Consider the following 13,367-nt stretch of genomic DNA (forward strand, 5'->3'; position numbering starts at 1 on the left):
CCATTATGGCTCCCAACACATACACAACAATCCTTGACTTATCTTTAGGAGCTGAGGGAGGTGGATGCCTCATATTGGAAACTAATAATACTAAGGAAAAAATTGCCCTAAATAATTTGTATTTAAAAGGAGGTAGTACAGGGAGAAACAGGTTAATTTTCTAAAATGGGTGATTAGGAAAAATTTCATGGAGGAAGCAACCTTTGAAGTTTTAGTTTGAGGGCAGTAATGAAGGAGGTTCCAGTCCAGGGGAACAGCATAAGCAAAGGCACAGGGAGGCTGAAATGTGTGGTGTGTTGGGAGACCAGTAAGTCTGCAGTTGGCCTGGCTTAGAAGGGGCATAAAGGAGTAAGATGGCAAGCGGGCAGAAACCATTGAAGGAGGGGGTTGAATGCACTGCCATGAAGCCTGCTTATTTTGTACCGGAAGAGGAGGAGGGAGTGGTTGAAATGGGTATTCTCTGGGAAATTACTAGCTGTGGTATGATTAGAGGGAGCAGTCCAGTCACAGTCACTGATTATGGACCATTTTCAAATCCAGGTGAGGCTCTTGAGAGCTTAAAATGAAGCAGCAATATGGAGGTTGAAAAGTAGGGCACGAATATAAGAACCTTGCACTGGTCTGGACCCAATCCTGAAATGGGTAATTTTGTATGTTGACTAACATGTACTTGGGAGCATGGGTTCTGGGGTGGAACTGCCTGCCTTGAATCTCAATTCCACCGTCACTAGTTCTGGGACCAGGAGTCATTTACTTCTCCTCACTATGCATCATCCATAAAATGGGAGAAAGATAAGACCAATCTTAAAGGGTTCTTGTAAGGAGTAAAGGAATTGACACATAAAATGTTTACAACAGTGTCCAGCACATGTTAACAAGTACCTCAATAATACATTACTGTGGATGCTGACGTTGATGAAGTGTGAAAACATTGCTGAGTATTTGGTACTTTCTAGTAATTTTCCTAAGCAATCGCAAAAGAGTAACTTAGCTGACTTGAGTCCTCCCCAGACATCTCAATCTACTTCTCTAGAGATACTCACTTCCAGTTAATTTGATGGATAGTCATTGACCGTGCATAAATGCCAAACATTCTACTCAGGACTGGGGCAGACAAATGAAAATCCAAGGGTCTTGTCATAAAAGAGCCTAGAGATGTTTAATAGGTGCAGTTGGTCCATACAAAAGAGTGTAGGAAAAATAGTCTACATGTGACAGAGAGAGAACAAACAAGAGAGGAGTAATTACTGTGAATACACAATCTCTAAATTGTTAGTGCCAAGGCCATTTTGACTTTAAAAGAACCTCCCAGTAGTGGATGCTTAAATCATACATCTGTGTATCTGTATTGATAAACTGGATCAGATTTTTCCAATTATATCGTAAGTCATAGCTTCAGAATGAGCTATAATAGAAATTTTCTTTTCCTTTAGTCAAATTTCAAGGAGTAGACTTGAATTTCTGAAGAGCAGCATTATTCCTAGGAAAGTTTTAAGATGAGCGCAATGGACGGTGGTAGGTGTTTCAAACTGTTGGCAATTCCTTATCTAGAATTTTAGTATTTAATCCTGAACTGCTTTTATATCCTCCCAGTCAGGAGGCCACGTTTATGTATTTCAGGACCTCCCAGTTTGAGGTGCCAAAGGAATTTTTACAGAAGGGATTCCTCTTGAGCCCCTGGCTCACTGGAAGTCTCTAGACCAGTGTGTCTGTTAGAAATACAATGTGAGCCGCATATGTGATATTGAATATTCTAATAGCCACATTAAAAAAAGAAACAGATGAAATTACTTTTAGTCATGGATTTTATTTAACCCAATATATGTAACCCATTTTAACATATAACCCATATACAAATTATTAATATGTTCTGTTCTTCTGGTTGTATGCAAATGTTCACACCCAGTGTGTGTTTTGCACTGGCAGCCCATCTCAGTTCAGACCAGCTGTGTTTCGGGTGCCCGTGGGGCCAGTGCCTTCCATAGTGGACACAACTTAGGGCTTTTTAAAGCCCTGAGTCCTTTTAGACCGCCTAAGCAATGTCTATATCTGTGATGAGTTTTCATTAGTACTTTTATTGTTTAGGAAAAGACGTAAATGTAAAATAAGTAAGTTTGTTTTGAACCTCAGTTGCAGATAGTTGAGTTAATCATATGCACTGTTTCATCATGTATTTTCATCACTCGTACACGTAAAAATATTTCTCTTGTTTTACCTGCTTCCTTATTTACTCCTTGTCATTCCCCTCCCTCCCTCCCATTCTCCACCCATCATCTAATGTGTTTAATGGGTAACTTTCAGTTCAAAAGTATACTTGTGATGGAGACTATTGTTACTGTGTGTGTGTTCTTTATTTAAAGGATATTTTTATCGTGTGCTGTGTTTAAAAAATATATCCATAAGACCGTATGTGCAGCTAATGCTTAGTTTCAAACTGCTGCATGGTGCTTCATGGTGTGGATCCAACACATTTCCCATTCCCCTCACAGAATGATGGGCTCCTAGAGTGTCTCCATGCCCCCAGCACCACAATTGATCCCACAGGGAATACCCCCCCCCCCCAACCTCCCCCACCACACACACACACCTCTTCTGATGGAACTGCGTGAGAGGTTATGGGGGATATACATCTAGTATTGCTGATTCATAGGGTATATGCTATCTACTTGTGTTGGAAAAACAAGGTTTTTTTTTTTTTTCTTATTTTTATTGATGGAGATACTTTCATATAATTTTGTTCAGTGAAAAATACAGGATTGCAGTTGTTTGTTGAATCAGATCCTTTTGACCAGTAAAGTGAATCAAGTTACGGCTTATTGTTTTTGGGGGTTGCTAACCAATTCAATTCCCATACATACGTTTCTCAAACAGACTCAGTATATGAAAAAGGTCAAGCTTTCCTAGGGTGACCAGTTGAAATCTGGGCCAAGTACAAGTGTAATCTTTATTTGCAAGTCTTGCTCTATCAGCAGAGCGTAAGATATATTGTAAATGAATTCATTATTGAAGCAGAAAGTGGAAGAAAAAAAGTTTTTAATCTGAAAGAAAAACCCCATCAAAAATTCCCATAGACAATGTGCCCTTGCTTTTAAAAGTAATTCATAGTTTGTTTCTCCAAGAGGTATTTCAAAAGACAAAACAAAAAAGCCCAGCTTTTTCTTTCACTCAACTTTTTTCCACTCCTGACTCCACGATTAGGTACTTCCCACTTGTAATGTTTTCTGAAAGGAGGGGTCAGTGCTCTCAGTTCATTCATCCAGGCACATCTGCAACACAGGAAGACAGACACGGTTTGTCTCTATAAGGAAGGAAGGAAGCACAAACAGCTATCTAGGACGAAGATCTCGACGTACTCAGATACTTGTCCCCAAGGACGCTGCCTGTTCTGCATGCAACAAGGAAAACTGTGGCACCGCGTTGGATTCATCTGCTTCCAAAGAATGTTCCTCTGAACCCACTTCTGAGATCTAAGCATTATTTGTGTGCTCTCAACAGCTTTTAGGTTCTAGTGATTTCTTTCAGAGAGAGAAGGTAATGGGGAAACTGAGGCACAAGATGCTTAGAACATACCAGAATTTAAGACCAGGTAGGCCATCCTTTACAGATTTAGAAAGAAAGAAATGGAGCTAACACAGAACAAAAACTTTGTATGAATCAGTTTTCACAAGTGAGAGCTTAGAATTTGAGACGAAAAGAAAAAATCCTATTTCTGTTGCGTATAAATTTGGAATCCTTCCCAGACAACCTGCAGATGAGAACTGATAATGCTTTAAGAGCATTTTTTCTAGTGGGAAAATAATTTTAGCCTATTGGCTGGAATTGGAGGCCCAGTGGGTTAACTGGTGCATTCGAGGCTGAATAAAACTAGCCAACAGTTATTCTACATGTCATAGCAAAGTAGAACTCAACTCACACTCAGCAGGCAGGATGCTTAGTGGTACCTGTCCTTACCCCCTTCTCCCTCCCTCCCTGCCACCCTTCTTTCCTTCCTTCCTTCCTTCCTTCCTTCCTTCCTTCCTTCCTTCCTTCCCTCCTTCCCTCCTCCCCTCCTTCCCTCCTCCCCTCCTTCCCTCCTTCCTTCCCTCCTTCCTTCCCTTCTCCTTCCTCTTCTTTGTCCTCCTCTTTTCTGTAGTTGTCATTCATATAGATATTATCTAGGTAGCTTCTTAGTTTCAGAGAATGAGATGAGAAAAGGGAGCCACTCCCAACTGCATTCACTAACCTCCAGAAAACTTAGACTGCACACCTAGTATGTGTGAGACATATTTGTGGTACCTTGGTTGATTCAAATAAAAAGAGAAACAAGCTTGACCTTTGCTTTCAGGAACTTAGATCTGTTTAATTTGTGATTAATAGCATCTCTGTGACACTTTTTCTGAACATGTTGTGCTTGGGGGCCCACAGCTTAAGCACCAAACAGTTCCATATCCTGATCTTTACAGAAAGGCAGTCTTTCAAAACTTTGAGCGCCCATTTATTGTTTGAGGTTTTTGAGAATAATTATTCCATTTACTTGTCCTTTCCTGGAATTTTGGCTCAATTACCTAATATTGTCTTCGGCTAGATCCTATTTTGAGAAGCATAAGGAAATGACAGTTTCTCCACGTGCATCCCTGGCAGATGGGATCCACAAATACCCCTGCCTCTTTTCTGCCAGTAGCCTCAGCATCTTTGAAAAACTCAGAGCTCTGCACATCATCACTCTTTCATTACTGGAAAAGAAGACCCAAGTTATCGCACAGGTGCGGAGCAGCTGACTGGTTTTGCCATTTTGTTTTCCACTGGAGAATCTTTGCTTTTCTCTCCTGACCTAGATTCAGAGGGGGTGGGAGTGGAGCGCAGTATAGATCACAGAATTCAAAACCTTGAATCAAACAACTGGCGACTAAGATGCTGCTTGTGGGTGGTTGCATCCTGGTAGGTACTTCTTGAGGTTTGTGAAAAACTAGACCCAACACAGTTTCCTCATTCGGTATTTTTGACGGGAGTAGGAGACGAGGTTAAGGTGTTTGGCTTGGTGGGTGGTAGGAAGTGAATGGGTGGTAACCAATGAAGTGACATCCCAGCAATGTGTGCTGTTTTAGAAAGAGTTCGGGAGTCAGGAGCCTGAGTTCCTTAACTCCATAGTGTAGATGCTTATAGGTTTAGGTTTGAATATGAGATTACAAAGCCAATCCATTAGAACCTGTTTCTTTTCCTAGGTGCTAGATCTGGAATTGTGTTTTGTGCCATCAGATAAATGAGTTAGGATCAATTTCAAATGCTCATAATGCAAAACTTTACAATAATAGTGGCTTACTGCAATAGAAATTGATTTCTCTTTCACACAGAAGCCTGGAAGTAGCAATTCACTGATATGGTGGCTCTGTTCCCCAAAGACCCCAGAAACCCAAATTCCTTGGCTGTACTTCTTCACTATCGCTAGGGTATAGCCTGCGTCCTCGTGGTCCAAGGCAGCATATCTCTTCCAGACAGCAAGAAAACATATGCCTGCCAGCTATTCTATAAGAACGGTTCTTGGAAACTAGCATACAGCTCTTGTACTTACGTCCCAGTGATTAGAATGTGATCTGCCTGCTCACCATCTAGCTGCAGGGAAGGCTGGGAAATGTATTCTGTGCTCTGGGTGGGCACGTTTCCAGTAAAAAGTATTTACCGCTTTGGAAGAAGACACTGGATATTGATGAACAACTTTCAGTGTCTCCTACAGGTATCTTACTAATGAGACCCCAGCGCCACGCTTCTCATAGACAAGAGGAATAGTACAGAATGGTTTGCCCAGTTAACTTTATTATTTAAAAAAAAAAAAAAAAGTTTACATTTAATTACCTATTGTGCAACACAATTACAATTTAGAACAAGATTGACAAGGGGCGCCTGGGTGGCTTGGTCAGTTGGGCGGCCGACTTCGGCTCGGGTCATGATCTCGCGGTCCGTGAGTTCGAGCCCCGTGTCGGGCTCTGGGCTGACAGCTCAGAGCCTGGAGCCTGTTTTGGATTCTGTGTCTCCCTCTCCCTCTGCCCCTCCCCTGTTCATGCTCTGTCTCTCTCTGTCTCAAAGATAAATAAACGTTAAAAAAAAAATTTAGAACAAGATTGACAAAATAAAACCACCTAGATGCAAGGTAACACCTCCATTATCAGTTTACTGCCTTTCTACCTCTAGTGCTGTTTCCAGCATGCTAAGATTTGATGCTTAGGAAAAGTTTCTTTTTTGATAAACTACTTCTATTAGATAACTAAAACTTTGTAAATTTTTGGAATAAAAAATGAAATTTCTTCTCAACTCCATGGCTGTATCCTCTCATGTTGAAATATGTTTATATCTTTTACATAAGCTGCTTTAAATTCTCTTTTGATTTGGATGGAGACTAAATATCTCAGAGAAGTAATAAAAAATAGCTTTTACCTTGATCTTTTTAATTGTGTTTTTAAAAGGTAATCTCAGGAAAATATTTTTCTCTGAACTCCTTCCCCCATCCATAGTCTAGAAATCCTATTTTACATCAAATACTAAAGTTTGTCCACTAACCACCTTGGCAGATGGACAGATTAGTTGAGTTATGCTGATATTTTTAAGGGCACTTAAAACTTTAAAAATGCACTTAACAAATAGAATGGTTTCCAGACAAAAATACACAAAGATTTCTCCATAATCAACGATAAGCAGTTCCCCAGCCTCATCAAGTTAGTTCACCTGGTTGAAATCTTTTTCTTCACCTATGAAATGGGAGTAAGATCTCTTTTACCTGCGTTGCAAGATTTTGTGGTATCAGATGAGATTGGATTAGTTACAGCACTTTGAAAGTCCTGTAGTGCTATAGAAATACATGTTCTAGTTCGTGTATCAGAAACACAATATATACATTTTAATCTATGGGAATATAGTTCTGTGTGCTCCGACACATAGTATTTTGGAAAAGATGGCATCCATTCACCTTACTCTTCTAATACACTGATAAAAGACCAAATTGTAATTTGTTGTAGAATACTGTGCCTATTTCCTAGATTCTCGATACCATCTTTTGTTCTAATATTTAACACCGCTGAGAAGTCAAGTCCTGGTATGCCATCATTTAGAATAATAATGACCTGGAAGTTAGTCAAGGCAACCTCTGGAATAGCTTCTACCTTGTCCTCATTGCTACTGTGTATCAGCCTGAGGAGGACCACAGCTCAAAGAGAAAGTACATTGAAGACCCTGCCAAAATAAAGGGGAAAATATTGGCTCTATTTAATATACTTTCAAACCCGTCTACCCTGAAAGAGTGTGGTGCCAGAAGTAATTCTATCTTGTCTCATTGTTTGGAAGCCAAAGAAAGATTCATGCCTGCGGTGGTATTTTGTCTTCTCTTCCCCACTGCTCACTGTGAAATAATAAATAAGAAAGTTGTGTGCTTAGGTTGACTGAGGCTATGGCAGTTGGACATATTCTCTGAATAATGTTGTGCAGTTACCCTTTGCTTAATTTCCATATAATCATAGATCTTTCTAGAACACTGTGTTTAGGAGTAGACAAAGCAAAGGGTATTAGGTCTGATTTGTTAATCTTCTTGCCAAACGTAATAATCCCATCTGGTATGGAATAAGACTGTCGTTGAGCAGGTGAGTTGAGCAGGTGTCGTACTGCTGTCGTTGAGCAGGTGAGTGGTTTACTCAGACAACTGGAGAAAAAAGTAATAAACCTGCCTAGCAATTTGATATAAATACGATCTTCACTTTTTAAAATTATCAAAAAATTGGGGCACCTGGCAGACTCAGCTGGAAGAGTATTTGACTCTTGCTCTCAGGGTCGTGGGTTCAAGCCCCATGTTGGGTATAGAGATGACTAAATAAAAAAATGAACTTTAAAAAATTAAAAAGATTGTCCAAAATATTGTTGATTTCAAGAGCACGCCCACCTGCAGTCATTCTCCATTCATTATTGTGATTAGACTTTTGAATTCTGGAGATTTGTTGTTTCAATGCAATACAGGTTTTTCCTAGCTATTCTTAGAAAAATAAAATTGAGGTTACCGAAATGGCCTATAACTTTTTCAAAGTAAAATACGAGTCTCCACTCAAATTTTAAGTTTTTGTTTTCTTCTCAATTTTCATTTAAATTCTAGTTAACATATAGTGTAATATTGTTTTAGAATATAGTGATTCATCATATACATACAACACCCAGTGCTCATCGTAACAAGTGCCCTCCTTAATGCCCATCACCCATCTGGCCCATCTCCCCACCCACTACCCCTCCATCAACCCTCATTTTGTTCTCCATAGTAAAGAGTTTCTTCTGGTTTGCTTTCCTCCCCCCCGCCCCCCGCCTTCCCATATGGTCTTCTGTTTTGTTTCCTAAATTACACATGAATGATCATATGGGTATTTGTCTTTCTCTGACTTATTTTGCCTTGCATAGTACCCTCTAGCTCCATCCATGTCATTGCAAATGGCAAGGTTTCTTTTTTTTTTTTTTTTTTTTTGATGGCTGAGCAATACTCCATTGTGTATATATACCACCTTTTCTTTGTCCATTCATCAGTTGATGGACACTTGGGCTCTCTCCATATAGTTTGGCTGTTGTTGATAATGCTGCTATACGCATCGGGGTGCATGTATCCCTTAAAATCTGTGTTTTTGTACCCTGTGGGTAAATACCTAGTAGTTTATGTATAAGGGCTTTTTTTTGGAGGGGGTAGCTACTGAGCCTATGGTTTCTCAGAAGTGTTTGTAAATTGTGCTACTTCGTACTTAGTGCACACTTTAAAAGGAAATAGTGTTCTTAGGTTATATTTCATATCATCCTAAGATTTTAACATCTCGTTTCATAACTTAAAAGAAAGTACATGTTTTATTGTATGTTTGGGTGTTTAGAATGAGACCTTCTGATGGTATTTAAAATAGTCTTTAACCAGTCATATGATTAACCTCACCTATATGTATATGTAGGTTTGTACAGATGGGTGGATATTTACAAATACCAATTTTTCCTCCAGAAAATTTGTAGCTACTTACATCTTCTGCCTTTTAGTTTTTAAGTTTGCCTTTGTAGGGTCCCTGGTTCGGGTATTATGTTTTGATTTTGGGTAACAGTCTGTGAACAGAGAAGCATAGTGTCCTTTTACCTTCTGCCAACAGTTCCTATACACATACTTTCATGGGGACATGAGGGAGAATAGAAACAGACTCAAAAGAAGGATGTCTTCATAAAGCACACTTAACAAGACTATTCTGACTTCATTTCTGCTTCTTTAATGGCTAAGCTTCATGACATAAAAGAGCCACATGCTAATTAAAGAGGTGCCACTTACTCAAACCAGTGTGTTTTCATGTTTCTGAGTTGATACGTGGGTGGCCAATATTATCCCGTTTTCTTGATCTAAATAAAAAACTGTCTTTTTAGTAAAAACCCGTTTGGTGGCTGCAAACTCTCCGAAATCTTTTTAAATGAAATGAGCTGTGGCTGATGCCATTTCAAAAAATGTTATGTATTACAGGATATTTCCCCCCAAAGCCACATTTGAGTGAAGCGATTCATAGCTAGTTACAAACATTTACTGAGTGATTACTACGTGCCCAACTTTGTGCCAGGTGCTTTGTACCGTGGGGTGGGACCAGCTCTTTTGTACAGTGAGTGGACAGGCCATTAGAAATTAAGCCATTTGGGGTTGCTTGTGTTGCTCAGTCGGTTAAGCGTCTGCCTTCAGCTCAGGTCGTGATCTCACGGTTCGTGGGTTCGAGCCCCATGCCGGGCTCTCTGCTAACAGCTCAGAGAGCCTGCTTGGGATTCTCTCTCTCCTCTCTCTGTCTCTGCCCCTACCCTGCTTATGCTCTTTCTCTCTCAAAATAAATTAAAAAAAACAAAAACAAAAAAAAACCCAAACAACTAAACTTAAAGTAGTTGTACCATTTGGAAGGAAGGAAGGAAGGAAGGAAGGAAGGAAGGAAGGAAGGAAGGGTGAGAGAGAGAGAAAGAAAGGAAAGAAAGGAAAGAAAGAAAGAAAGAAAGTAAGTAAGTAAGTAAGTTAAGCCATTTGTCACAGGTGACACGGCCAGCACTGGAGCAGAGATTCAAAACTGCCAGCTAACTCCAGTTCTCCTGTCTGTGATAGTAACCTGGCCCCGAAACAATTCTAGTAGACTAAGCCCAGCAAAGACTATGTCTCCAGTGAGTTTAAATTAAGAAATTTTGTGTTGATCTTATGCCAAAATACTTGATAAAAATATACAAAGTATGTAATGTTATAATGCCCCAATTTAAGGACTGTTTAAATAGTGAGTTCTTGGAATATTTACTCAAGAATCTTTAACAGAAAAATCCTCAGCTACAAATAGCTTCCTATTTCAAGGACACTCCAAAATTTTAATATTATGATTTTAGAAGAAACACATGAGAGAAAGTATTAGGAAACTAGTGCTCCCAAAACTGTTAAGAATGTTATTGCAACTCTTAAAAGAAAGGCACTGCAGGAAAGTGCAGTTGAGTACAACGTGTAATTTTCCTAAGTCTGGGATAGACATTTCAGGGCCCCTTCATGCCTTTGCAAATAAGTATCAAGAAATAGAAGAGGCCCTAAAACTTTTTGGTGAGCTTTCTTCCTCACTGTCTGGCAGGCTGGTGGGTCAGAATTCTGAACGCTCACAGATTTGGGACATTTTGGGGCTTATTCCCTGGTATCCATGGTCATTGTTTTTGCCAGTTCCTTCAGCCGAGGACAGTTTGACGCCAGATTCTAAGCAGCCTCCGTATACTGCTTGGACTCCCAGCAAATCTATAATAAGTGATGTAGTCCCAGAGCCCTGGTTCCTTGCTGTTGTCTCCAGAAGTTGGTGATGAAGCTGGAGGGGATCGAGAGTCTTGCTTGCTCTATTCTGACAAGGAAGTTCTGGGTCCAGAAGAAAATAAAGGGACTAAGTAAGGGGAGAGAGAGAGAGAGAGACAAGAAGAAAGGCAAAGGAAGCAGACCACCAGGTGATCAAAAAGAATTTCAGAGTTAAATTCAGATACAGTTCAATTCAAATCTTCTCAAAAGTTTGTTATGCCACTTTGCTTTTTCAAAACACCTGCATTAGTACCTGTTTGCACGAACCAAAAGAAATCCAAGAGGACTTTTGCTTTTACTTAAAAGGGTAAAAACCTTATTCAGCGTTTGTTTTGCAGTGAGATGTTACAGGTGTGGCGTGCACCCCCAGCAGTGAGGGCGGCCCCACCAAGCTCCCTCCCAGGGACTACGCTTAGCAACTCAGCACCCATTCGCCACAGCATTGAGCTGTGTCTGTGAGCATCTGTGCTTTATCTTGATTTATTTTGTGCATTTGTTAGCAAGATGTGTCCTGGGGGATCAGAAAAGCCTAAGAGAGGTTATTTTTTGGGTCTGGGACCCCTCAAAATTTTTTCCATGTAAATTAATGGTATTTGCTTCTTTTCTTAGCTTTATTGCCATTTTGGCCTTTGAAAGGTTTCATCTACTTCTGGATAGCGAGGGAAACGTGTAGTTCGTATTAAAGCATCTGCTCCTTCAGGAATAATATTGTTCAAGAGATAAGTTAGCAGCTGCAGCTAAGACTTTGGAAGGAAGAGTTTTTCCTTGTCGAAGAATGGAAGCATTGTGCGGGAATATAATTGATTTTAAAAACAGGTCGCAAAAGACCTTCAAGAGTTCCTTTGCATAGAGGGAGAAAGCCTAGTCCTGGTGGCCTTGATCTTATCCTAGACCACTTAGCCCTGCCTGGAGCGATTTTTCTGTTACAATGACAAGTTACATTCCCTTTGCTGGCAATGCTGTTCTCTTGTCTCTTCGCAAGTCTGGCCCTTTCTGGTTTAGGGATATATTGTTCCTCCGAGACCTTCCCAGACTGTCCTGTCCAAATAGCCCACCCCGTTCCCAGACACGGTTGATCACATGACCCAATTTGCTTCTTTTATTCATTATCATATTCCCAGCTTCTAGAAAAATAGTACTTGACGTTTATTGGAACCCCTCAACACGAAAGAGTGAGTGAATAAGTGGGTGGATGGATGGATGGATGGATGGATGAACATCCATTCACATTTCTTATTTTGTGGAACCAGGCGCCAGGTGGAGTTGGATGGGGAAGAATTACTACCTTTTCTATTTTCTTAGGCCAATGGTTCTTAAAAGCATGGTCCCAAACCAGCACCGTGGAGTCAGCATCACCTGGGAATTGCTGGAAATGCAGATTCTTAGACCCTACCCCAGACCTGCTGAGCCAGAAACTCTGGGGTGATACCCGGTTGTTGCTTCTAGCAGGTTCTCCAGGTGACTCTTATGCTTGAGAACCACTGCCCCACGTCACCAGTGCAGGACCAGATCTAACTCGTGACCCCATGCATCCCCAGCCCTAAAACAATGCCTGGCACAGAGTAGACCGGAAATATTTGTTGAATGAATTACTCCTTCTACTCTTTCCTGCTGCCCCCCTCACCCCATGCCTTGCACATCAAAGGCACTGGGTACACAAAGGTGGAGGAAGGGAGTGAGTGCCATTCTGAGGAACTGAGGGAAGCTTTTGTGCTCTGCACCGCAGACCTTGCCAAATTTAGAATCTCAGCTCATCCATTCCTCCTTCCTGTGGCCTCTGGAGCAGCAGAGGAAATTTCCAGCTGCTGCTGGATGCGAATTTGTTTTCATTTGACCCTTGGGCTCCTGCAAGTGAGCCCCGGGGAGAGGATGATTAGAGTTGGGCTTACCTCACCTACATCTCCACGGGGAAAGGGTGTGGGGAGCGGGTCCCTGCGAAGAAGAAGCCAAAGTGGAGCCAGGCCCACAGCACAGGCACTGGCACCTGAGGTGGCTGGAAGGGGCCGCCGGTCTTTGCTGCTCACAGATGGGCTCCTTGTTCCCACGCCAAGTATTGCTCTTGGCCCCAGGAGGCTCTCGGCACAAAGAGGGACTTTCTGGGGGCTCTCAGCCTTGCCATTTTGTACCCTGACTTCCAGGCTCTGCTTCCAGAACAAAACCACAAACAACGAAGGGCCACAGAGCCACTTTGAAAGGACACCTGTGGCTTTCAGCTCTTACTGCTGAACTGTCCTGTTAGCTTGTGACAGTGCCTTCAGCGAGATGCAGTGATGATCTGAAAGCCTCTTAGGCGCAAGATCCTATACGGAGGGGAAGAGGGAAAATAGGTGGAATCTTAGTCTCTGCAGTGGGCCTGAGGTTGGAATTTGATCCTGAGGCTTCTGATGGGGAGGGGGCCAGCTGGAGTGGTTGTCCGGATTACTGAAAGCAGAATTAGGCACAAAAAGGAGGATCCTGTGTAAAGCCTACACTGGAAGTGTCCTCCAGCTGATGTACCCAGACAAGGGTGGCTCCAGGCGGGCTGAGGGCCAGCCCCTTGGGGCAGATCTTTGTGCTCAAC

General features: G+C 41.5%; 1 protein-coding gene across 13 annotated transcripts in view; it reads left to right on the forward strand.

The window, feature by feature from the left end:
* The window catches only part of APBB2 (amyloid beta precursor protein binding family B member 2), a 383,377-nt gene that overhangs the window by 239,643 nt on the left and 130,367 nt on the right, over positions 1-13,367 (forward strand). The gene's annotated exons all lie outside the window — the stretch shown is intronic.

This window comes from Panthera leo, chromosome B1 (genome assembly GCF_018350215.1).
Source record: "Panthera leo isolate Ple1 chromosome B1, P.leo_Ple1_pat1.1, whole genome shotgun sequence".
Classification (NCBI taxonomy): Eukaryota; Metazoa; Chordata; class Mammalia; order Carnivora; family Felidae; genus Panthera; species Panthera leo.